Consider the following 26,169-nt stretch of genomic DNA (forward strand, 5'->3'; position numbering starts at 1 on the left):
AAACAAAAAAAACCTACTACATTCTGGGGTCTCGATGCTCTTGAAGCTTTTCCTGATGTGTCACCCAAGAGGAGCTGGGCAGTGCTCACTCACTACTGGTTGGCAGCAATGAGAAAGATTAACTTGTACCATGGACAACAGGATCTTTCAAGAACTCCTCATTGTAAATCAACTTTGAGAGTGCTTCGCCAACTAGAGCCTTGGGAAAGGCAGTCCAGCTCAGCAGTTCCCTTCTCCTGACAGGCTATTCACAAATTCCTGAGCATCTCAGAGCCCAGAGGTATGCAGCTAATTCCTTCCGCACAGCCTGAAACCCATCTCAAGTCCTAACAAAGCTTATCAAAGTGTGTGAGCTGGTGCCACCTTTTGGGGATTCGTGGTACTGCAGCCTAGCTCTGTTACAAGAAAATGTCCAGACCTAAAGCATCACAGAGTCAAGAGATACAGTACTTTTTTTAAATCTTTATATGAACATTAGTTGGCATTATTTCACAGGGAGAGAACTGGGATTCTTGGTGCTGGAGACAGGAGTCACGAAGATGTATGAAGAGATGAAGACAAGTGATTTACAGAAATGTCTTTGAAAAATTCTCTGTGAAGAATAGATCCAGTCTTAAGCCCCGCCCCTGGCTGAGGAGCTGGACACCAGGTGTGATACCCCAGGAAGAGCACTACCTATGCGGAAGGGTGGGGCTTGCTCGATGGGAGGTGTGAGCTGCCTTGTTCACACACAGCCAGGATGGTGGACTCTCCCTGCAGAGTGCAGACGGGCCAGAAAGGAGCTCCAGAGCATTCATGCGCTGTGTAATTCTCAGGAATACTGAAGCATCCACACTTCACAGTGGAGAGTAAGGAGGGGCAATGATAAAGTGAAAGCAGTCACTGGATGCGCCCATTGGGGGTCAGGCGCATGCGCTGTCCTCATGATGCCTCATGGGAAGGCAGTTCGTTTTGCTTTGAGGTAAAGAAAGCTTAGCAGGCCATGGTGACTTGTCTGAATTCATACATCTTATAGGAGAAAAGGGGTGGATTTAAACTCAGGCCTTTCTGAGGTTGCTTCTGTGAGGTTCCTACGCTACCCCATTTTTTCCCTGTTGCCGTCACCGAGAACTCTGAAGACAGAATAATAAAGACACTTGTCCTACAGCTTCGTACCAGGTGATGCAGGAGCAAAGGAAACGGAGAATAAATAATCCCGAGAAAAGCTAAAACCATGACGTCGCCTGAAGAAGGCTAGTTATGTAGTGGGTCTTCGGGTTCAGGGAAGACTCTTGCTGGACCGTGGCCCTCACCGTTTCTCATCTCATCTGAGTGAGAGAGGAGGAACTTGGCCTCAACAGGAGCCCACGGGTGTCTGTATGGGAGGATTTCCTGATCTTGGGATGGGTCAAGACAGAAAAAGAGGGGAGGGGAGACACAAATGTACACAGATGCAGAGCCTTGGTGTGGGGGCTTTGGAGAGGCCAATGTCTGCCTTACTAATGGGACTCACTGAGTGTAGCCCTCAGGACTGTGTCTGTGACATAGGCACTTGGGGCTGTAATGGAAAGGTGGTGAGACCCCTGCAGAGTCAGCCCTGACCACAGTACTGGGGAGATAATATCTCCACATTAGTCTTTTGCCACTCTATAGTGACCGATCTCAACAAGCACAGGGCACTGTGTGGGCGTGGCTGCTAGGGTCAGTATCTCTGGCTCTGCCCCAGGATAAGCAAATTGTCTAACCTTATAAGGTTTGATCTCCTGGCCTATAAAGCCGAGCTAATGGTGTGATTGGCTAACCTGCATGAAACCAAGGTGTCCATCCCCAGGGCCTCAGAGAACCAAACCAACAAAACACTGGACCAATCCTAGGGTCCCAGATCAGTCAGGATTCTGCAGAGAAAGCCTTGTATCCGCTCAGTAGTTCTTGAAGATGACCTGACATATTCTTGATGATTGATAGCCAGGCCCTACTCCTCAATCTCGTTCATGACTTCATGCAAATCTAAACAAACACCACTTTCAGAGAGCAAAGGTCTTGGTTTTGAGTCCTTTGATGAATCCCGAAAGGTTACACTATCAAATTTAGTCAAGGGTGCTACTTACAGCTGTAAGGGGTCCGGGCTGGTAGTGGTAATGATAGAAGCCATGTTTACCCTCTCCCACCCCAGGCCTGTCAGCCCAGATCTTCCTAGACCTAGACCTTTTAGAGCAAGGCTTACTTACTGTCCTCTCGGACAGTAATCTCTCTAGTCAATGTTGCCTGGTTGTATTTGACCCATCTGGGTCGATTGTCCACCTAGACACAGATTCCAGAGAAACTCTAAATTATCTTTGATCAAGTTGGCTTCCAACTTCAAGCCCTCTGCTGACTTCAGCCAAGTCCCTTAATCTTCCCAAGCCTCACTTGCCTCACCCATAAAGTGGGATTGAAAGCCTCGGGGCTCTGTGGTATGCTCGGAATTAGATTACGCAAAGCACCTGGCACAGGGCCCCTGTGGGGTGAGTGCTGAGAACCCAGCAGTGTGGGGGAACTGTTTCTCACTCCAGGCTCTAGCTGAGCCACGTGAGGGCACAGCTGGTTCCCCACACACTAAGGTTTCTTTTCTTTCTTTTGCGTTAAGTTGTATTTATTTATTTACTTCTCAAAAGTGCAAAACCAGTATGCCTTTGATAGAATCCACATCTCAAACCTGGAATTTTGATCATCTCCTGGAATCTCCTGGGATCGCCACCACCATGGTACAGTCTTCTCTGGCAATGTTGCAGGCTGCAGCCAGTCACTGGCTGTCAGGGCATAAACTCAGACACAGCCTGCTGTGTGGCTCAGCTGAGGTGTGAGCTGAGTACCGAGGGCTTAATGCTTCTTCGACTGAGGGAGGTTGTAATTTCCTGTGGCTTTATCAGACAATGCCTCCCCTCCCCAAGCGCCTTCTCTAGCTGAGTTTAGATCGTATATATACCAGGCTAGCCTTGAACTTAGCCGAGAAGGGCCTTGAACTTTTTATTCTCTGGTTACAGTTGCGTATCCAGCTGCCTGGTTTTATGTTGGATTGTAGGTGAGACCCAGGCATGAGGAGAAAGGCAAGTACCCGAGCCTTACCCCTTCCCTGCATCCCTTTCTTCTTGCCTTGGCTTCTGGTGAAAGTCGATGAAATCTCTTACCTCGGTTTCTCTAAAGTAACCAATTGGGGATGAGGGTTGGTCACTGGCAAGACTTACTCTGTAGGCCAACATGTGGGGGGTATTCAGATGCTTGCTTAGCAAGGGAAGCCAAGGTTTCTTCAACTTCTGTGCTGTTGGTGTTTGGGATGGGTTACTTGTACAGGATGGGGGATTCCAACAGCACCCCTACCCTCTGTCCATGTTCCAACCCAGGACAACTCAAAGCAACTCAGATATCTGAACCTGGCGAGTGTGCGTGTGTGTCTGGGCGAGTCTCTTCAAGTCACTGGATTCTGCTGTTACTTGGGTGTGTTTTAGGCCCCCCAGCCTCCTGTTATCTGTCTACCAGAACTCATGGAGAGAGAGAGAGAGAGAGAGAGAGAGAGAGAGAGAGAGAGAGAGGAGTTTCATCCTCATCAGCCCTTAACTCTTCTGACTGTATTATCAGGTGGGTAAGCAAGAGGCCTGCATCAGCTTTTCCACCACAAGAAAGAAGCAGGCAGAGACAAAAACACAGAAAGAGGTGTGTAAGAGGGAAACTGAGGCAGGAGCTAGCTAGACGTGATGGATTTAATGAACTGTTCAGAAGAGGTCAGGCTGAAGCAGAGGGAAGTAACTGTGAGTCCATCCTGTGCTTGGGGAAATAAATTTCTGGAACCAAAGGGCCAGCAGGCAATTATCAGTGGCACCTCCATAGCAACTGTGGGGGACAGGCCTGCAGAAAGGGCATATAGATCCTTGCACAGAAACCGCATACCACCTCCTCCTTCTCCTTTCTCTGCTGGTCACTACCCACTGTCTTGGAGCATCCTCTCCTGCCCAGGTGCTCTGCCCAGTTCATCCAATGCTCACAAATGGCTCCAATGGGTCCAGGATCCCATAGCCCAGGCTAGACCTGAGATGCATGATACCAGAACAAAGGAAACATCTCTACCTCTACAAGATGCCATGGGTACAATCACCACCTTCTCAGAGGCTGGCTTTGCCATGGTGCCAAGGCAAGAACTGTCTGTCTCGCCACCTTTCAGTTCTTGTTAAAAAGCAGAAGCCATGGCCGAGCCTGCAGGGCCACAGACAGAGAGTGCTTTCTTTGCAAGCAGCTGGATGGGGCTCAAGGCTGTAATGAAAGGTCTTATTAGCCCCAGCTGGCGTCCCACTTTTCCTGAGCTGGAATAAAAAATTGCCTTGGTCATCCTTTCCCAGGCTAATTTCAAAAACATAATCACCGTCATCATAATTGATTACTGTTTATTTTGGTCATTAATTGGTATGCACCCCCTTGTTACATGTGAATTAAATGGCCCAAGGATATTTAGGGCCTGTGAAAGCTGTATGTGTTTCCCCTCATTCCACACAGATCTCTGCAGCCCATGTGCCCCAGGTAGCCCCCTTGATTTGACCACACCCAGAGATTGGTGTTCACGATAAGGTGGACCGGTCAGCAGTAGAATAAGAAGTTGGGAGAGAAAAGGAAGGAATGGACATTGTCCTATTGTGGCTGACAAGCAGCAAGGGTATTCCAATCTCCGAGCTTGTGCTGAGGGTGAGAGGCAGAGGAGAAGGTTCTGGAAGAGGAATGCCTTAGTTCACAGCCACCTTCTTCAGCTGGAACAACTGTGCCTCCACAGGATCCTGTTCTTAGTCACGAAGCCCCTGGAAGGTTCTGGAGGTCATAGCAATAGAAACAAATCACCAACCTTGGAAGATTGAATTTTCCAGAGGCTAGGCGCCTGCCACCTGCTATTTCAAGACAGTGTGGTGGTGTGGGAATGGCACAGGCTAAACTAATCTAGTGTCCCTCCCTCCAGCCACCTAGCTTCTCGATTAGTGGAAGGAGATTTCCCCCACCCCCACACCATGCTCCAATGAGCCAGTCAGAATCCTTCCCCAAAAGTTTTGAAGCTGGGACCAGTAAGTTGTCCTGATGTTTGAAGGAAAGAATCACTCACAGACAGTTCTGACACATGAACAGAACGGGCCAGTTGCTGCTGAGTGGAATGTAGTCAGGACTCAGAGAGATTCTGGTTTCAATGGTAGAGAGAAACCACCCTGGTGGCTTTTGTGACCTTGCTTCTGGTTAGTCTTGAATATGGTCACTGTGTGTGTGTGTGTGTGTGTGTGTGTGTGTGTGTGTGTGATCCCTTCTGGTACAGCAGGACAGGAGACCTGGTAACATGTCTGTCCTTTCTTCAGTGTATTCAGGGATACCCCAGTTTCCTCCCCCTTTTTACCCAATGCAGCTGGAATTGAATTTATGTCCCTTACTCCAAGTAAAATCTGAAAATCTGAATAGTGTAACAAGAATGATTCTATCTATCTATCTATCTATCTATCTATCTATCTATCTATCATCTATCGTCAGATGCTGGTTTCAATGATAGAAACCACCCTGGTGGCTTTTGTGCATACAAACACACACACACACACACACACACACACACACACACACACACACACACACACGAGAGAGAGAGAGAGAGAGAGAGAGAGAGAGAGAGAGAGAAGAGCGAGAGAGAGAGAGAGAGAGAGAGAGAGAGAGAGAGATCTTCCCATACTAGATAGCAGGAAGGATGTACCTCAGACCTCCAGGGAGTCCTTGAGGGGTTAGTGGCAGGGAGAGGAGTAGAAGACAGGCTGCTGCAACCGCCACCCCTAACCTTAGGGCAGGGCTGTGAAACTGGAGCACAAAGACAGCTCCCGAATGCAAGCAAGTTGACTGTGAACTACTCTGCTCTGGGCTGGGCAGCAGTCCCTCATGCATAGCCTCTGGATTTTCCAGGGAGAATGGGCTGAGAGAAAGGGTGGCATTGCAGCCAGCTCCAGGGGGTGAGAGGCGCAGAAGGGAGATGATAATAGTTGCATCCAAGCCCAGAAATGAGAGGAGGAAGACTCTGCAAGACACTTAGAGCACACAGTGGCCACATTGACCCTACCCTCCAACCCCCACCCAACTCCCTGGCCCAGGCTGAGTCTGCTGAGTAAAACACATAGGCACTTAATCTCAGGAATGAGCCATGATTAGAGGATATCTTTTTTTTTTTTTCTTTAAAGAGGACAGGAGAGGGGCAGAGGGCAGAGAATTCAAACAATCCCTTGGAATGTAAATTTGTGTTCTTCAAGGAGGTTTATGTGGGTTCACGTCCTGTCTTTGTGCGCCTGAAGGGAAGCCACACTAACTCAGAGGCCTTCAAAGATGGGGCAATGGTACCTGATCGTGTGCAGGCTAAGAACCAAATGTGATGGGCATGTGGAGTGCCAGCTGCCAGGAGAGCAGGGTGAAGCCTGGGCTCCGCCCGACACAGCAAGGAGAGCAGGGCTGGGAGGTGGTGTTGCTCACACCCCATCATATACTCTTTTATTTTTTATTCTTGCCCTCTCCCTCTACCCCCACATCCTTTTGTGAGCTTGTCCTCACATACTCAGTGCAGAGGCCATGCTTTTGCCGTGGGCCCGAGGTCTTCTGAGCTCTGTTTCTGTGCCTCTGATCTTTGATTTGTACCTTCATTCCCTGTCCTCCCAACCGCTGACTTGCTGTGACACACATCTGTCTGCTCTTGTCTTTCTGTCCCCACCGGTTCATTCCTGTTAGCCATCCTTCACCGCTTAACAAATTGTGGCTGTCCCGCCCCATCTGAGAGTTTGCATTCGCTGAAGTCCCTCCTAGTAATTATAGTGCTTGGACTTCTTTCTCTTCCTGTATAGGTTGACTCATTTTTAGACTTACAATGACACAGCAAGAAGTCCAGCAAACAGTTCTTAGACTGTATTGTTTAGGGAACGGTGGCACAGATGCCTTCCGTGCACAGACGCGGTGTCTTTCTTTACCGTTTCAGATCTGACAATGTAGAGCTCATGAATGGAAAGGGTTAGCTGGCTTCAGATGGGAAACAACCTCATAGCTCTGACCTGGATGGGCCATCTTGGTTGGCTGATGCTAATTCAGTGTGTCTTCTGGTTCCACCCTCATCTGACCCAGATTTCCGGGTTGACGTCTTTCAAGGCTGTTTGCAGAGGTCTGTTCTTCCACACAGGCCTCTCCATGGCTGAGTGTCATCACAACATGGTGGCCTGATTCCTCAACAGCCAGGGACTGAAGAGAGTGACCAAAGTCACCACCACCGGGCCTGTGAAGGAACTGTCTCCAAAGCTGCATGCCGTCACTTCAGCTCTGTTCTGTTTCTCAGAAGGGAGTCTGTTAAGACAAGTCACATTTATGGGGAGAAAAAAAAAAAAAAGTGTATTCTCAAAGGCAAGAGCCTTGAAAGATCTGTGGTAATTTCAAAACCACACAGCTTCTAGATCTGGCTGCTTCCTTTCCTTTCTTTACTGTGACCTGTTAAGGTCGATTCCCTCGCAAGCAGCATCAGAGCATCCCTGTTCTGTACCCACAAGCCACCGGTGGCACCCTTGCCCTGATGTATGACGCTGAAAAATTACTCCGAACATTGTCAGATGTCCCCTGGAGTAGGGAGGTAGCAAGGGACAGCAAGGTTACTACTCTGGGCTTAGATGCTGAGTCAAGAATTTCTGGCCCTGGTCTTTTGTCAGAAAATGCTTTAACTTGTAAACCATTCTCATGGTGCCGTGTGCAGTGGATGGGCTGACACAGGCTCACAAGTCTAGCCAGGGTGTTCATGATTTGGCCCCATTTGTGCCATCACCCTTATCTCTTCTTTTCTCTCATCGAGGGTCTGCACAGCAGAGCCCAACTCGCTTTACGATATGCGTTAAGACAAACCGCAGCCCCCATTTCCCTCTCCTCTCGTTTGCCCTTTCTTCAGGAAAAGCACTTAACCTTTGAAACTATTTATTCCCTGTCGCTACACATGCTTAATTGCTGCGTCTGACTTTTAGTTTCTAGGCTTTTCCACACATTGGCCTCTGGAAGAAAAGGACTCGATGTCCCCACTTCCGTTTCCATCCTAGCACCTCCCACCCACATCCGGCAAGTGCGCTGCTCACATGTATTTGTATTTCCTTGAGAACCAGTTCTTTTCTGTTCTGCAAACCATTCTTTCTTCTGCAGTTAACAATCGCCTTTAAAAAAAGAAACTGTTGCATTTTTATATAGATGTTTCAATGTTTCATAATTCAACCCTAAATTTCTTTTCAGTTCTGGTCTCAGAAATTCTCTCAGTTTCATCTTTTTAAAACAAAAATAATTAATATTTCTGAACTCTTGAGACAGGTTTCTTCTTTAAAAGATTCACTTTATGTGTATAAGCATTGCAGAGTAGTTCATATAAGTATGTGCACCATGTTAGTTCCTGGTGTCTGCAGAGGTCAGAAAGGGGTGTGAGGTCCCCTGAAACTGGGGTTCCATGCAGCTGTGAGCCTCCACGTGGGTGTCTGGGATCCGATCCTGGTCTTCTGCAGGAACAGGTACTTTTGACCACTTCTCCATCTCTCCAGCCCCAATTTCATCTTCTCAAAGGAACCTAAGAGCATCTAACCTGTTCATCCTGGATGACACCCACCCCCCGCACACCCTTATGCACAGATGTGAGCCCAGGCTAACCCTTCATCATTGCTCTGAGACCTTCACCTCTCATTATGTCATGTTGGGTTAATATTATCTTTTGAGAATGTGTGTGGTTCTCAGAACCTCAGGATGTGAGCTCATTTTGAAACTGGATCCTTGCAGTTGTATCATTAAGATGCAGTGACATTGTTGTAGAGTGAGTCCTTGATCCCCACATGACTAGGGTCCTTATCGGAAGAAAGAGACATCCAGATAGACACGTGCAAAGAGAAAACAATGTAAAGACATAGAAGGAGATGGCTGTGTGAGAATGGAGGCAGAGACTGGAGCTCTGCTACCACAAACATCCAGACCCAGTGGGGGCTGAAAGGAACATGAAGGATCCTTCCCTGAGGCCTCGGAGGGAGCATGCTCCACTGTTGCCATGATTTCCAGTTTTCTTTTCTTTCTTTCTTTCTTTCTTTCTTTCTTCCTTCCTTCCTTCCTTCCTTCCTTCCTTTCTTTCTTTCTTTCTTTCTTTCTTTCTTTCTTTCTTTCTTTCTTCACTTTGCATCCCAACTGCAGTCCCCTTCCTCCCAGTTTTTTCTCACACAGTCCTCCCCCATCCCCTCTCTGCCTTCTCCTCTGAGAAGGGGGAGCCCCACCCTTGCACATCAAGTCACTGCAGGACTAGGTGCATCCTCTCACACTGAGGTTAAACCAGGTGGTCCAGTTAGGGGAATGGGATTCACAGGCAGTCAACAGGTTCAGGGACAGCCCCTGCTCCAGTTGTTGGGGGGACCCACATGAGAACCAAGCTGCACATTTGCTACATATGTGTTGAGGGGTGGGGGTGGGGGGACTAGGTCCAGCCCATGCTTGCTCTTTGGTTGATGGCTCAGTCTCTGGGAGCCCATAAGGGTCCAGGTTAGTTGACTCCATTGGTCTTCATGTGGGGTCCCTGTCCTCTTTGGGACCCTCAGTCCCTCCTCCAACTCTTCTACAAGACTCCCCCAGCTCCATCTAATGTTTGGGTGTGAGTCTATGCATCTGTTTCCTTTGGCTGCTGAGTGGAGCCTCTCAGAGGACACTTGCACTAGGCTCCTGTATCATTAATAGTGTTAGGGATTGGTTCTTGGCCATGGGACAGGTCTCAAGTTGGGCCAGTCATTGATTGGCCATTTCCTCAGTCTCTGCTCCATCTTTGTCCCTGCACATCTTGTAGTCAGACACATTTTGGGTCAAAGTTTTTTTGAGTGGGTTGCTCTCCTTATCCCTCCACTGGGAGTACTGCCTGGCTACAGAAGGTGGCCACTTCAGGCCCTTCCCCTTCTAGGAGTCTCAGCTAGAGTCACCCCCATAAACTCCCTGGGGCTTCCCAGTTTCCAGTTTCTTAACTCAAGGATTATCTAAAAGAATAAGTTTCTGATATTTTGAGGGATGGTAATTCCCCAGGCCCTCAGTATCATTTCAGTTTTAGGCATCTGTAGTCAATCACAGTCTGAAAAATATTAGATGAAAAATTATAGAAATAAGTTAAGTTGTACATTTTAAGTTCTAAGCAGTGTGATGAGGTCACGTGCTATCCTTCTCTGTTTTGCCTGAGATGTACATCAGGCCTCCCTGTACCCACCGGGTCTACACTGTATATGCTACCCACCTTACAGTCATTTCATCTTGATTATGATTCTTTGGTGCAACATTGTAACATTGTGCTTGTGTTTGGTAACCCTACTTTACTTAATAATGACTCTACAGCAGCGTGGTTCAGATAGCCAAGAGAATCTACTCAATGCTTCCTCTAAGTTCTTGGCTTAACAGGGAAGAAAAAACAAAAACTCTCCTATGGAGAGGTTGCCGCTATGTACGACAAGAACAAAGGGCAGAATGTCTAACGAGAGAGGCTTTGGTACCAGATGTGTTTTCATCCATCCACTGGGTCCTGGGACATTTTCCCTGGGGGTAAGAAGGAACAAATGTCCTTTACGCCAGCCCCAGGAAGCTAGTGTGTACCTTCAATGACTTCCTGGGAAAACCAGAGACGTTTAAATGCTTTTGTTTGTGTGTCTGTCTGTTTTTTAGTATTTGCATGTCTGGATTATTTTTACTCGATTCTTAGCGTTAACAATGACTGGTCTAGCCTTTGAATTTTAGGTTGGGAATCACTTTCCTTTAGAATTTTAAACAATACCAATGTTTAAAGTCAGGCAGAGTGACATGTCCTATAGTCCCTGCGTTCAGGAGGCTGACACAGGGAGACTGGTTCAAAGCTAGCCTGAGCTGAATAGAGGCACCCCCCCCCTTCCCCTTTCTCCAATCTAGCACTTTCTGTAATCAGAGAATCACCTATTTCTAATTTACTAGCTCTCGTCTTGAGTTTGTCCGGTTTGTCACATTCCCCAGACACATTGCTTCCTATCCTCTCTGGTCACTGTGCAATCATAGTTCAATCAAGTACTTTTTTAAACAGATTCAACCAGTCTCCATGGTTGCTTTTGGTGGTGGGAGGGAATCATTTTATATCTTATTTTATTTTATTTTGTTTTGTTTTTTGAGACAGGGTATCACTATATAACACTAGCTGATCTGGAACACACTATGTTGACCAGATTAACCTTGATCTTCCTGCCTGTACCTCCCAAGTGTTGTTCCCTGCCCGAGTTGTCTAGTACCCAGTGGCTACAGGTTATTGAGTCTTTGAGCCTCCTCTCGGTTCCTGAATTCCGGAGCTGTTGGCCTGGGTCAGTCACTGCCCAGGCACCTGCTCCGTTACCTCATTGTCTTGCTGCTGTTTTCGCCTCTTGGGTTAGATCTTTAGGACGCCCCATCATGACCACTGCCATGGATGCTGCTCTAGAGCAGAGGGAGGTGCATCTCAGGTCCATTCCAAAAGGTTCTTTCAGCATCACTTCACACAAAATAGCATTTTGGAACAATTGCATACTGTCTGCAGCACCATGTTGTATGTTTTCCATAATAGTGTCTTCCTGTATATCCAGAAAGACCACATTTGTATCAGACACATTTCTCAAGCACTTTGTCATGTCTATCTTGGTGCATCTGCTGTGCACACCATGGGTTCCATGAAGGATTCTGGGAGAGCAGCATGAAGGCCCTGTGCAGATCCTGTAGTGTTAGGGTTACGACATGGCCGGTGATGCCACCTGTTATACTCTAGTCCTGAGGTCTCTTATCTGGATGTCTGCTACTGCAACCCTTCAGAGGTCAGAGGTACAGGAGAGAAGGGTCATCAGTCTGAATGAGGGTTCATAAAGAAGCTTCTTGCTGCCAGGTCACCTTGGATGGCCATGTACAGGGTGCTGGCACAGATGTAGAACTGCCCCACCTTGCCACACACGGGAAAACAGCTCTAGAATGTTTCCTCAGTCAAGCAGCCTGAGACTTACAGGAATGAAGAGTCACCTTTAATTCCTGGGTCCTGAAGGGCCCAAAATGAATTTAGAATGACTAAAGACTCTCAGTTCAGAGGGACACTGAAAAAAGCAACCAATAATTACAGTTTGGGAGCCGTGGAGTGGCCCGAAGAGACCGAGGCCGTCCATATAAGACCAAAGAAAGAATTTTGTTTACGAATTTTTCATTTATGCTCCACCTACTTCCAAAAAGAATTTGGGGTGGTTGACGGAGAAAGTAAACAAAGGTCCTGGCTCTGAGACTCTGCTCACTGTCAAAAGGAGTGAGGGGATGCAAGAGAGTGGCTGTTTTGCTAGGAAGAAAGATATCCCGGAACCAAACAAATCACGAGAAGGAAGTAAGCCACCCATGGGTGTCCCTGACCCAGGACATTGGGTCACATGTACACAGCTCTGAGAGCAACCAAAATCCCAGGGTACTCAAGCCCCTCAAGTGATGTGACATTTGTATTGAACCTACTATGCACACTCTCCATGTGTGTTTAGTATCTGTAGATGGCTTGTAATATCCAGTGTGATGCAGACAGCACACTGTGGGAATATTTGTTAGACTATACTGTTCAAGAATAGTGATGAGAAACAACATGCTTTTTTTTTTCCTTCTGGATATGACAGTTGGTTCAACCTGTAAGTATGAACCCGTGGACAGGGAAGGCCCTGGACAAGAGGAATCCCTCCAACTGCTTCCTCTCTGAGCACCATCAAGCAGTGGAAATTTCCATCAAATATTGTATTAAAACCACCAATTCTGTTCTATTCTAGGCCCTGAAGCAGAATTTGAGTTCTCCATGCAGTGTTCCTGGGAAGCCGTGTAAGCACACGTGTCTATTTAGCAGGCGGCTCCCTCCGTGTTGGTCGAGGAGTTCGTGCTTGCTTGGGGGAATGGGGATTATTGAGTATCTAGAATCTCAGTGTGACCAGAAGAAAGGGTAGGCAGGGCTGGGGAACGGGGAATGGTGGTCAGACTGTAGATGCAGGTAGAGGAAAGAAGTAATTAAATGTGTGTGAGCAAGATAGTGACTTCTTGAGGGCTTCTGAGGAGAGGATCTAAGTCACACAGCTGGAACAGAAGCAAGCTTGGCCTCCATCACAATATGGTGCAGTGGTGACTGAGACTCAGGAGAAATGTAACACTCTCACGTACTATGGCATCCGGAAGCCCAGGCCCAGGAAGCTCCAGCAGCTCTGAACCCCAGAATCTCACTGTTTTCTAAACCATGACTTGCCGAGGTCAGCTGCCGGGTGACCACGATAGAGTGACACCCTGACACAAAGCTCCCTGCATCCCTCCCAGTCCACAGCCAACTTTCAAAACTGGAGCTCACAACAGCCACACCTGCTGGAGTGGAGTCTGTCTGGCACAGGAGGTGTCTGTATTGACCTTGGTCTGTGTTCCGAAGGATCTGGAGATCAGATGCTATGAAACCAGCACTCAGGGCTCCGGGCCTGAGTGTTTCCAAGCATAAGCAGTCTAGGGCTTGGAAATACTTTTGACTCAGTGAGCTTTGTTGTTATAGGACTGGATGGTTTTTAGGCAAAATGTCAGCTTGAATTTTAGGACAAACATCCTCCCCTAAAGCATATACAGGTAAAGGAAAAATGGACATCAGGGTTGCGAGTGTTCTTTGACAAGTTCTGCCACATCCAGGTGGCGGGAGGTTAGCATGATCTTGTTTAAGCTGGGCCATGGTAGTATATTTTAGATGGCCATAAACCAAGGGGGTAAAGTAGTTCTTAAAAACTCAAAGGAAGTGAAAACCTGAGCAAGCAACCCACCCTTGAGCAGAGCCAAAAGCTCGTGTGTGTGTGTGTGTGTGTGTGTGTGTGTGTGTGTGTGTGTGTGTGTTTCTTCTTCTGCCCATTTGTTGTTTCCTACAAGTATTATTTAACAAAAGGCAGTCTTCCTGCGTTGGACACTTAGACTTGCCATTTAGAACCTGCCTGCCTCTTCTTTCCTCCTCTGTAAAATGGGGTGTCCATGGTATCTCCATCGTTATGGCAGGGCTGCAAGGACCAGAAAAGACTGTCCACACGAGACTGGCTCAGTCTGCGTGTAACAAACCTCTGGGGTTATTGGTGCCTCCAGGAGCTCACTTTAAGTTGGAGTATGATTTCCTGGAGTCAGTTCATAAAGGTGTGTTCTGGGCTCACTGAGGATGAATTCTGCCCGGAGCCATGCTGTGGGGTTGAAGCAGAGCTGGTCTTGAATGTAGACCTTTTTATCTGTGACACTAACCCAGGTACTCCTGATGCAGGCGTCTGTGTGAGGTCAGGCAGGCAGGTGTTGTAGGAGGCTGGGGGACTCTGAGCTGGAGTACCACTGACTGGTCCCCCATAGAAATGAATGCTGTGAGGGGAAAAAATGACTGATATAAGAATTCTACTTTAGGGGAGAGCCACCCCGACATTCTGAAGTTTGAGGGCTCTCGTGGAGCTCAAACTGCCAGGGTCAACAGTGCTGTCTCGGAACAAATGCATCAAGCCACCCAGTATGTAGGCAACTAATTGATATGTGTATACACACATTCCCCCACCAATCAGTATGAAACAAACAACAAACAGACCTAAGAATGCTTTACCATCAAATAATCTCTATTGTCAATACCTGGACACTGGGCATAAGCACATGTGTGCATGTGCTCTGAGCGGTCACCAAAATGACTGAAATTTAGGAGAAAAAAAAGATGCAAATCAATTAAATATCATCAGAACCATAGAGGTAATGGCTCAAGCCAAGATCAATGAAGTATGAGTGTCTCTACGTGAAACAGCGTCAGCTGAGATATTAGACCAGCATGACCAAAGGCTTCTCTATGAACCGTGATCAGCTCTGTGGCTGGTGATGTGGTCTTTTCTGAAACAGAGATTGAAATCTTAGTAAATACCAAATGAAAGGAAAATATGTCATCTCTACGTCTACCCAGGGGTTTCAGTCTGAGAAGACACGTACATGGTGCAGCTCGCTTTGCAGTCAAAACTCTGGGTTGGCCTCAAAGCGGCCTCACTGCAAACTGGTCTCTCGTCTGCATGTGTGTTGGGCAGGTCGTTTGGAAGACTGGGAGATGGACTCTGAATCACTCACAGAAGATAAAATCATAGTACTTTTCGGGGCACAGAGGAAATGGGTGGAAATGATCTAGACAAGTTTATGAATCTGAAAGGCGAAGCAGATGAATTTTATTATCTTAAAATTCATCAAACAAAATTCATCATCAAAAGCTGAGCAAACAGAAGCTTTTATGAGAGTAAGAAAAGCCACATGTCATTGAATGAGAGAGGACACCTGCAATCCAGGCAGCCGTCAAAGAAGTCACATCCAGGATCACCAAGGACCAACAGCTCACTAACAGGAAAAGCAAATAACTCAGCAGAAGGCTCTGGGAGACGAGCAGATGGACACACCTGAGTGGCCAGAACTCTAAGGGGAGGCCACAATATGTTCTCTAGAATGGCTGGTCCCACAGCACAGCTATGTCTTCCTCAGTGAGTCAAGAAATGTATTCAAGACAGCACTGAGCACAACAGCTCCACAGAGCAGACACCATGTGGGGTTCTGTGGAGCACTGTAAGCAGCAAGTAAGGACTCTCACCCACAACAGTGAGAAGACAGGAGACTGACATGAAGCAGCTCCACCACAGGGGCCTCCCAAGCAGACTGGGCTAGTTTCTGGTGAGGAGCCAGGGAAGTTGCTAGAAAGAAAGTATCATCAGTAGTGTGTATAGCTGCAAGGGATCCCAGTGGTTCCCAGAGCTTCATCAGTAGTGTGCATAGCTGCAAGGGATCCCAGTGGTACCCAGAGCTTCTGATGCTAGTGACATGGCTGTGTTTGCTTTGTGAAAACTCATTTAGGATACAAAACATATATGCACATTTTTATACATATGCATATGCACATATATACTTCTATACCACTCAATGTGCATTTAATAAGTACTGAAGAAACCCTCATGACTATTCCCTGTGTGGCTGTGCTTTCTTGCAAATCACAGAAACTATTTAAAATGTTCCATTGATTTCCAAAATGTCCTCAATGTGAAGACTGTGGCCCCAGGAAGTATTCATGAAAAAAAAATAGGGAGATGGCACCATAGGGTGAAGTGACAGAAATTAGGACATTTGTTGGCAAGGACCCAGGAGGATATGGGACAAGTCCACATGAGGGTCTGGGAACAAGGAGACTTGGACCTCGGAGAAGGCTCTGAAGCAACATGGTGTGTGAGACAGCAGAGGAGGCTGTATCTGAGACATGCTAGTGGCCCTGTTCCAGATAAGTCAGAACTAAGGCTAAGGTGTCTGTGAGGCCTGGGATGAGGGGATGAGAGTCTCCCAGGTTCTCACTCAGTAATGACAACCTCCCAAGGAGGTAGGACAGTGATGGGAGATGATCATTTGTAAGCTCAAAGCACAGAAAGGATTCATTGGTCCAGATAGTAATATCAAAGATATACAAATATAAATATCCATGCCACCCAGTGCCTGGATGCAAGTGATGTTCAAGTGTGTGACCCCTGGGTATCATGAGCACTGGCCAATCAGAACAGTCCCTAGTCAGGAGAGTCAGAGCAGGACTTAATCTTTTTACCAATGTGAAGTTTTCTGTTGCCTGACTATTTGAGTCTGGGGGGTTCGGGGCATGAGCAGCAGCCAGGCTCAAGGAAGGGGTATACTAGTGGGGCTTAGGGTGACAATGGGTTTCAATACTCATAGCGATCATCTCAGGCTACTATGTGCGACTGTAACGAATTCCCAAGGCTAAGTTTTGTATGAAGTAATGAGACCTACCATATGGTGATTCTGGTACCTGGTAGGTATCAGGCATGCACTGGCATTCTAGTGTCATGCCAGAGTGGAGAGGTGAAACTGGAACCCAGTGTGTGCAGAAGGACCCAAGCTGTGGGCAACCATGCTGCATATAACAGCTCCATCTTGTGATAGTTGATTCGGTACTGAAGGCTGAGCCTGCTCAGACAAGCACACATGGAAATGGAGCCCCGTGGCCTGACGTCAATCACTACACTGACCTGTCAAGGGTCCCCGTGCCTCAGCATGTCACTTTGAGGCCCAAACCCCAGCGCTAATGTTCTGCTTTGACAGATCTAGCCTTTGCTTCTGTTTTCTTGCTTGCCCTGTGGAACAAAATGCTCTGGGGAGCCCGTGGGTTACTTAGGGGGAAGGAAAAGGCTGAAAGAGAACTCGTCTACTAATTCTGTGAAGGAAGCCTCTTGACCTTGCCCAGTGAGGAACAATGATTTCTAGAAGTTCACAGAGAGGGTGGGCATGGTGGTTAGAATACATATGGCCCCCATAGACACTTCTGTTTGAATGCTTGGCCCACGATTGGTAGCACAATTAGGAGGTGTGGCCTTATTGAAGGAGGTGTGGCCTTAGAGGAAGTGTGTCACTGTGGAGGCGGGGCTTTGAGGTCTTAAAGACTCACGCTTTACCCAGTATGAAACACTGTGTCTTGCTGCCTGAGGATTAAGATGTAGAACTCTTGGCTCCTCCAGCACCAAGCCTGCCTGGATGCTGCCATGCTTCCCACCATGATGATAATGGACTGAACTTCTGAAACTGTAAGCCACCCCAATTAAATGTTGTCTTTTACAAGAGTTGCCTTGGTCATGGTATCTCATCACAGCAACAAAACCCTAAGACAGTGAGAGACCAATGAGTCTTGTGAGTACAGAGAAATGTCCACTAGGCATTCAGCTCTGGAGGGCACAGCTCACAGAGGGTATTACAGGGAAAAACAAACAAATAAACGCCAACCAAACTCCTCAGAAGTCACTATGGAGTATCTCGTGACTTAAAACAACAGCGGAAGGAACTGCAGCTGACCAGAAGCTTCTCCAATCAGCAAGAGGAACTCTGGTCTCATAGTAGCCTTGGCAGAGGGCGGAGGACTGAAGACAGAGGTAAATGGTAAAAGGTGGAGGGCGGAGGGCGGAGGGCGGAGGGCGGAGGGCGGAGGGCGGAGGGCGGAGGGCGGAGGGCAAAGTAGATTAGATTCTGGAAGAGAAGGAAGAGCCGGTGAAACAGAGCATAGAGCATCCTTGGAGGAACCTGCCCTGGTGCTCTCCACTCCTTGCTGACTAATCTGTCTGCCTTAGGGAAGGCCACTATCTGAGGATGAAGTTCAGGTCTTGAGTGCAGAGGCCCTTGAATAGAAGTCCTGGTCTCGAGAGTGGTGCTGCTGGGAAGTGAGAGCCTAGAGGAAGGGCCTTAGGTCACTAGGGATGTTCCTCCCTTCGTGGCGTGATATGTGAGCGGTTTTGGGTACCACATGCTCCCCACAGCCGGTGTGCTGCCTAATCAGGCCAGCTGATCATGGTCTGTTGCCTGCACGGCCATGAGCCAAACCTCTTTAAAATTTATTTCGTGTGCGTGCGTGTGCATAAGTGTACGTGCATGTGTATGTGTGTGTGCGGGCCTTTGTGAACTGGGCAACACCCCTGCTACAGAGCTCACGTGGGAGGTCAGAGGTCAGCTCTTCAGGAGTTAGTTCTCAGGCTCCACATTGTTTCTGAAGCAGTCCCTCACTGGTTTCTTCACTGCGCATGCGCTTTCCGTGGACTCTCCGGTCTATGACTCTCTCACTACAGTTACCGATGAGAGTGGCTACCTCCGGCTTATTTTATGGGCTTCTTCAGATTTGCACAGCAAGCGCTTTTGCCTGCTGCTACAGCTTGCCAGCCTTCCTGTTTCTTTATGAACTGGGTATTCCATGGATTTTGTTGTAATGAAGAAAGCAGACAGACACATCTGGCTTCTATGGCTGGATAAGGGGATATTCTTGCCCAGGTGTCCACACGAGATGGCACAATGTTGCGGGCCTTACACCAGAATCCAGTCCCAGCCAGATGAGTCTGGGGAAGTCAGCCACCGCAGTGTGCCTCCAGGTGCTTTTTGGAAAAATGAGCGGCTACAAGGATAGTAATTCCTCGTGATGCGCAAACTCATTCCAGCCCTCGGTGTTAAGTGGCAGCAGCGGTGCACCCTGGGTCACAGCTACGCAGTTATTTTAAGAGCGCCATTATGCCCGCAATTTCATGCCATGTAGCTCACTCATTTGAAATGTTTGATTCATCAGCCTCCGGCGAATTAACGGACCCGTGTATCCAGCACCAGGATCAACTTCAAATTATTCTTTCCAGCCCCTGCAAATCAACCCTGACTTGACAGCTGACAGCTGCAGCCCTTCCCCACCCAGCAGATTTAGCCCAGCACCCAAAGTGCAGTTTCAACTGCTGTCTCTGAGTGTGTCCTAAACACACCAGCAGTTTCCCCTGCCAGCTGTCACCTCGGGTCCTGTAAATGCGGGACTAGGGCATCCGAAAAGAAAGAGCTGCGGCCCATGGGTCTCTGTTAGATTATTAAAAGTCAGCCATAGAGAGATGGAAGACGGAAAGAAAGAGAGGCTTGGTCTGACCTCAGGGTGGACCATGTTTATTCTCACACCTTTGTTACCAATGCTAGCATGCAGATGGCCAAATGAGATGACAGGGAAACAACCTCCGTAATCTGCAAGGGAAGCTGGGAAGTGTAGTCTTTCAGCAGGGAAACTCAGTCTTCTTATAGATTCAAAGCAAGCCAACAAGCACTAAGCCCTAAGCCTTAAGGGCTTGCTTTGACAAAGCTTCCTCCTAAGTATCAGGAAGGCCAGGTTCTAATTCAGTCCTCAACCACCTTATGCTGTGGCGGGAACTTGCCCCCCCCCCCCCCCCCCGTGCCAATGAAATTCAGCCAATAGCAGCCTTTGTCTCTTCCGGATCCAAGATTTGCCTCACGCTGTGAAGGACCTCTGTGTAATCTGTGACACCCCAGTTTTGTCCTCACATCCTGTGAAGAGCAGCTGCCCCTAGCCATTTGGGTATACCTCACCGTGCAACAGTGCCTGGGAATGACCTTGAGCCTCTGGGGATCTAGGATCAGGCCCATAAAAATCTTGATGCATTTATATTTGGGGATGCTGTGAGCTAATTGTTCTTAGATCATTTTCCTCTGCTAATCCTGATGATTCAGGGCTAGACTCCACTATGGATCTGGTCCTGGGTCACCTGCCCCACACCAGGAGCAGCATACCTCCCTTGCCCCTCAGGAAACACCCCCACTCCCCCAGATGCCCCAACACCTTAGGCCTCCTATCTTGTGACTCTTCTATGGTCCTGTGTCCTTGTTCCCTCCCCTCCTTAGGACTTGTCTGCCTCCTTCTGTGGCATCTGTCACATGTCCTGCCTTCTGCCGTTGGATCACTCTGGGCTTAGGCCTTCCTTAGAAAACAGGACAGGACTGCTTCTAGGTCAAAGATTGGACAAGTACTAGCTCTTGCAGACATGGAGTGGGAAAACCCAGCCCCCCCAGAGGGAGACAGACCTGGGGCTGGGGATTGGTTCCTACCTCATGCCTGGACAACCTGAATTCCAAGGACCATTTTTTTAGGTGGAGTGAGGCAGCACATCCTTGTAAATCCAGCACTTTAGAGGATCAGGTCATCTCAGCTACATAGTTAGTTCAAGACCAGCCTGGGTGACTTGAAAACAAGGAAAACAGAACTACTTGCTCACACGGCCTCTGTGGGCTTTTAGAGGGAGTTCAAAGTGAGCTGGCTCCAGATGGCTCCTGAGCCAGAGACCTAAGAGACCTTTTTCCCCAAGCACTTTACTTCTGATGCTTAGGTTTTCTTGATTTTACTATTAACTGAACTCACAAGAAGCCTTATTTACTGGGCATTGTTCCAAATGCCTCATAGGGCGATTCTTGACATACAGTGCCTTCAGAAAGAAGCAAGTAGGGCAGGCTCTGGAATGGTAAGTGTCTGTAAATGCAGAACAGCCATTTTCAAAGCCTCATATCACACACACACACACACACACACACACACTCACACCCTGCCCCTGGCCAGGTCAGCCAATACCTGTGCACTTACTGAAAACACACATTCTCAGACCTCATGTGGTGCTATGCTCCCATAACCCCCGTGCTCGACAGGCTGAAGCAGGAGGATGGAGAATTTGAATGCAGCATAGCAAGACCAAGACCTGGTTTCAAAGAAAAAACAAAACAAAACAAAAAGCGAAACAAACACACACACAATGCATTCTCAAGATGTAGCCTAGGCCCCTGGAATGAGACTGGGTGACAACCTTGGTCTGTGCCAATATGAACTTCAGGTGACTTTTGTATGCATTCGAGGGCACCCTCACATTGACACCCCTGCTTTACAAACATGGAGACTAAAGCACAGAAATCCTGAGTCAGGGCCATACAGCCCTGCTTGAACGCGAGGATCTTTCCTCCCCAGTGTCAGTGTTGATGACGTGGCCAGCCATAGCTCATCTACAGTAAAACAAAACCCAACAGAAAAGCTGGAATGTTCATGTATTTTCTTTAAAACAGCAGTTGACCAGAAACTGTGATTAGCGGAACTGACTGTTTGGTGTGTTGGGAGAATTCACCCGCACTGTAGATCTGAAAGGGAAAGCTGGATGCCTACAAGGTCAGGCAAGTGAGACAAGCCAGCCTCCCCACCCCCCAGGGGGTGTGACAGGGCTATGAATTTTGAGGAGCTGGAAGGTGTATGTTCTTTTCTGAGTTTGGGAGGCAGGAGGAGTCTTTTTTTAAAGCTCATTTCCCCAAAACATACAAAAGTCTGAACTGTGTATGAATTCTCCCATTTTAAAGAAATCTCTATTTTAAACTGTTCGCGTTGCTTTTGAGACCCTGGAAGACTGCACAGAAGACACTGTGAAGAAACCTGGCTAGTGACTGCTCAGAGCCACTTCTAGCCGCCGCCCCACCCCCACCCGCTTCCGTGTGTGCCAGGATACAAAGGACTTTCACAATCTGCAGAATTACTGGAGTTTGTACATACCAGTCCCAGCCTCGAGACAGCTACACAGGAGAAAGGGGGTGCGGTGGGGGGTCGCAGACAACTGAATTTGCTCCAAAGACCCAGACTGTGGTCACCTGGGTTAGCATGTTTTCCGTGGTGTACTCAGTGGTTGTAGCCTGGGCGCTGTGAACTGCAGGGACTGCGCGCGCCCTCTCGTGGACAGAAAGGCGCACTGTGGAAAGCCTCTGTCTCTGGTACTCCGGAGCTCCCTGCAGGGCCCAAGCAGCCCAGGATGGCAACCAGGGTAGGGAGACTGAGAATTAAACGGGTGCGCCCAACCCTGAAGATAAAGGACTACTCAGAATAGCAACAATATCAATAACTATAGATACAATAATCATATATAGATCATTAAACATCCTATGACTTAAAGTTGATTTACTGAGCCTATTCAATGGTCAAAAACCATGGAACACTCAAGTAAACACATGTCTGTATTCTACCCAATGTGATTCAACCAGCAAAGAAGAGGGGTTCTCAAAATTCTTTATTCTGACATTACTTCAAGTTCAGTGGGAGTTAGAGGAGAGCAAGGTCTCTCATACAGCCACTTCAAAGATACAGCGGGGCGGTGGTGGCGCACGCCTTTAATCCCAGCGTGTGGCAGGCAGAGGTAGACAGATTGCTGAATTCGAGGCCAGTCTGGTCTACAGAGTGAGTTCCAGGACAGCCAAGGCTATACAGAGAAACCCTGTCTTGAAAAACCCTACCAACCAAATAAACAAAAAAACTGCTAATACTCTTTGCACTTGCTTTATCATTCCCATGCCCCTTTTCTCTGGCTGCAGCTGCTGCTGTTAAAGTCCAGCTGCGTGAGACCTGGGGCCTTTGCCCATACCTAGCTCCAAGAGCATTTCTTAAGAGTAGATTATACAAAGTCAGGGATATTGACAGAAATGGACCAGGATTATCTATCTCCAGACTTAGGCAGATTTCACCAGTTGTCTCCAGACAGCGTTCTTGCTGGGACAAAACAGGGGGAGATACTTGGTGCTGGGTAAAGAGCAGAGACATATGTGTTACAATTCCAGGAGCTGGGAGCTGGGAGCAAGGTCAAGAAGTGTCATCCATGGAGGAAGAGAGGAGGAGGACGAAGAGAAGAGAAAGAACGTGAGACTGAACACAAATGAGCAGGCCAAATTTATATTTTATTATTCATTATTAATTAATTAATGTGCTTCTGGTAGTTTTCATGAGAAGGATCCCCATGGGCTCAAATTTGAATGTTTGGTCTCTAGTTGGTGGAACAGTTTGGGAAGGATTGGGAGATGTGGCCTTGTTGGAAATGGCATGTCACTGGGGGATTGGCTTGGAGGTTTCAAAAGCCTATGCTATTTCTAGATTGATATCTCTCTCTCTCTCTCTCTCTCTCTCTCTCTCTCTCTCTCTCTCTTTCTCTCTCTCTCCCTCCTTCCTTCTTTCCCTCCCTCCCCCTCTCTCCTTTTCCCCCTCTCTCCCTATCTCCCCTTTCCTTCTCCTCTCTGTCTCTCTCTCTGTCTCTCTCTCTCTCTGTCTCTCTCTGTGTCTCTCTCTCTGTCTCTCTGTCTCTGTCTCTCTCTCTCTCTCTCTCTTTCTCTCTCTCTTTCTCCCTCTTTTCCTCTCTCTCTGCCTTGTGGTTGTGTCAGGGGCAGCCCTGCTTATACACTGAAGGCCTAAAATCAGCAATAGGCCTGACATACATGCCTGCTAACACACAGTCTTGGGTCTCTGTGGAAAAACACTGAAACAGATGGCTAGAAGCTACTGTAAACAAGCAGCTTTGGTAGAAAATTGCCAGGCTGAATAGTCACAGACCTTGTAGATAGGTAACCTTGGTGGATAGTACCAACTTAGATAAGGACAAGTGAATCATAGGTGGAGTCATAGTGATCTGTCCCCTGAACCTTCACCCAGCTGACACTCTGTTCTGGAAGATATCTCTACTCCCCCTAAACACCTATGCTTCTGCATCATCCCTTTCCCCACATCCTTCCTTTTTGTGTATATAACCCCTGTGTGAAAAAAGTAAAAATAACAATTTGATCAGACTATAGACAAGTCATCATTCTTTGGGTCAGCCTGTTTCCCCCACTTTCTCTTTCAGGTGACCTCCCTGGACCCCTGTTTAATGCCCTTACATGTTGTTGTCTCAACACGTAAGCTCTCAGCTACTACTCCAACGCCCTGCCTGCCTGCCTGCCTGCCTGCCTGCCTGCCTGCCTGCCACCATGCTCCCACCATGATGGTCATGGACTCACCCAGTGAAACTGTAAGCAAGTACCAATTAAATGGGTTTTTAAAAATAAGTTGCCTTCATCACAGTGTCTCATCACAACAATAGAAAAGCAAGTAAGTAAGACATTGCTGGACACCAACCCCAGGGTCTTGCTTTACCACAAAGCTAAATCCTAGCCCCACAAATCTGCTTTTATAATAACCCAACTCTCTTAAAATAATGAACCCACTTCTGAAGTAAAGATCAAACCCATTCTAATGGCACAGCCTTGGGACCTTATCTCCTCATAAGCCCCAACCCCAACAGTGTTGCACTATGGATGATTTTTCTACTCCACTGCTAAGATGAAGGCACAGCTTGAGGACCTAATACCTCCCAGCACTGTGAAATTGTAGACGACATTTCTAACTCCTAGACTGGGCCAAGGTCCAACCACAGCAGCTCTTAAGCTTTTGGGTTTGCTCATTGGCTGGTCGCTGATCTGTCCCGCAGGGTGCTGGAATGCCAGGGTCTTTCTTCTTTGCTCAGAAACATGTCTTAGATGGTGTGTCCCTGAGAAAGTCACCTCTCAGCTTCCCCCACATTTCCTACCTGGCCATAGGCCTTCAATGCTTCTCAGCGCAAGTTCTCCACCAGCCCTGCCAGGGACAACTCTAAAGGAAAAAACCTCCATGGGGAGATGTGACCTGTCTCCCCACTCCATTGGCTCAAGCTCTCCAGCAGGAAACCACAACAAGCCTCTACTGTCCTTAGTGATAACCAGTAAGATCTGGGTCTGCTTCTCAGTCCTGAAGACACAAAGAGGAAGTTGCTGATGCTGCCCTCAGAGACTCCTCCATCTAGGGCACTGGTCAGGAGCAGGACAAAGCACACAGAGCTAAGTGGAGTGATACTGCCTGTCTTAAGGTTTTATTGCTGTGAAGAGACGCCATGACCAAGGCAACTCTTATGAAGGCAAACGTTTCATTGCAACTGGTTTACAGTTTCAGAGGTTCAGTCCATTATCATCATGGAGGAAGCATGGCATGGTGCTGGAGGATCCAAGAGTTCTACATATTAATCTGAAGGCAGCCAGGAGGAGGCTTTCTCCCACACTGGGCAGAGCTTGAGCATAGGAAACCTCAAAGCCCACCCCCACAATGACACACTTCGTCCAACAAGGTCACACCTCCTAATAGTGCCACTTCCCATGGGTCAAACATATTCAAACCACCATACGGCCCAAGCCACCAAGTCTCCCAGGTAGCCTGTGGTTGTGGCAGCTGGAACGGTCAGCATTAGCAGGGAATTCAGAAGTCCCCAAGACTGTCACAGTAGAGTGATGACTGGGTCCTTGGACTTGAGTGAGCTACAGAACTACAGCATGGTTGCCAGGAGCCTGGGAATGAATGTTTAGAAAAGAACAGTCCTTTGGTACCTAAAGGGGTTGGTTCCAGGCCACTGCCCTGTTAATCTTCAAATATGCAAATGCATCAGTCCCTAACAGAAGAGGCTGTTTTATTTGTGTAGAAACTGTAGGTCACCTCTGGGTGGCTTACAGTGCCACCAGAACACTGAGGAAGCAGTCCTGAGGATGCATGGTGGGAGGAAGTGATAGGGAGAAGAGACATTGTGCATATCCAGGTCCGGGCATATTTTATTCTGAATACAGAATATTTTTCACCCACGGATGGTGAAGCTGCCAGGAGGAATCCATACGACGAGGGAAGCTGACACAGAGCACCTCATGGGTAGGTACACAAGTCCCTGCAGCAGCCCTGGGTGTCTGTCCACTGGTCCACTAAATGAGCACAGACTGAAGCCAGCTACACACCTGCATCCTCAGGTACAGCACAGCATAGCCCCAGAAGCTGCGCCTGGTCCTGAGTGTCAGAGGGTGGACCACAGTAGGGAGAGGATGAAAGATGCGGAGAAGTGACCTTCACATCCCAGTTCCTTGCCCTGTGTATCACACTGTGTGGGATACTGTTCTTTACTGCCTGAGAACAGCAGCTTTGGATGGTTCTCTGGGAGGACAGAT

The 26,169-nt window shown here is 48.0% G+C and overlaps 1 long non-coding RNA gene across 1 annotated transcript; it reads right to left on the minus strand.

Moving 5' to 3' along the window:
* Positions 1–4,377: 4,377 nt before the first annotated feature.
* On the minus strand, positions 4,378–22,067 carry LOC143442846 (uncharacterized). The gene is made up of 2 exons (XR_013111387.1): positions 21,914–22,067; positions 4,378–4,809 (listed from the first exon to the last, which is right to left on the minus strand). It is a non-coding gene; the product is annotated as an uncharacterized LOC143442846 (long non-coding RNA).
* Positions 22,068–26,169: the final 4,102 nt, after the last annotated feature.

Source organism: Arvicanthis niloticus, chromosome 6 (genome assembly GCF_011762505.2).
Source record: "Arvicanthis niloticus isolate mArvNil1 chromosome 6, mArvNil1.pat.X, whole genome shotgun sequence".
In the NCBI taxonomy this organism is placed as follows: domain Eukaryota; kingdom Metazoa; phylum Chordata; class Mammalia; order Rodentia; family Muridae; genus Arvicanthis; species Arvicanthis niloticus.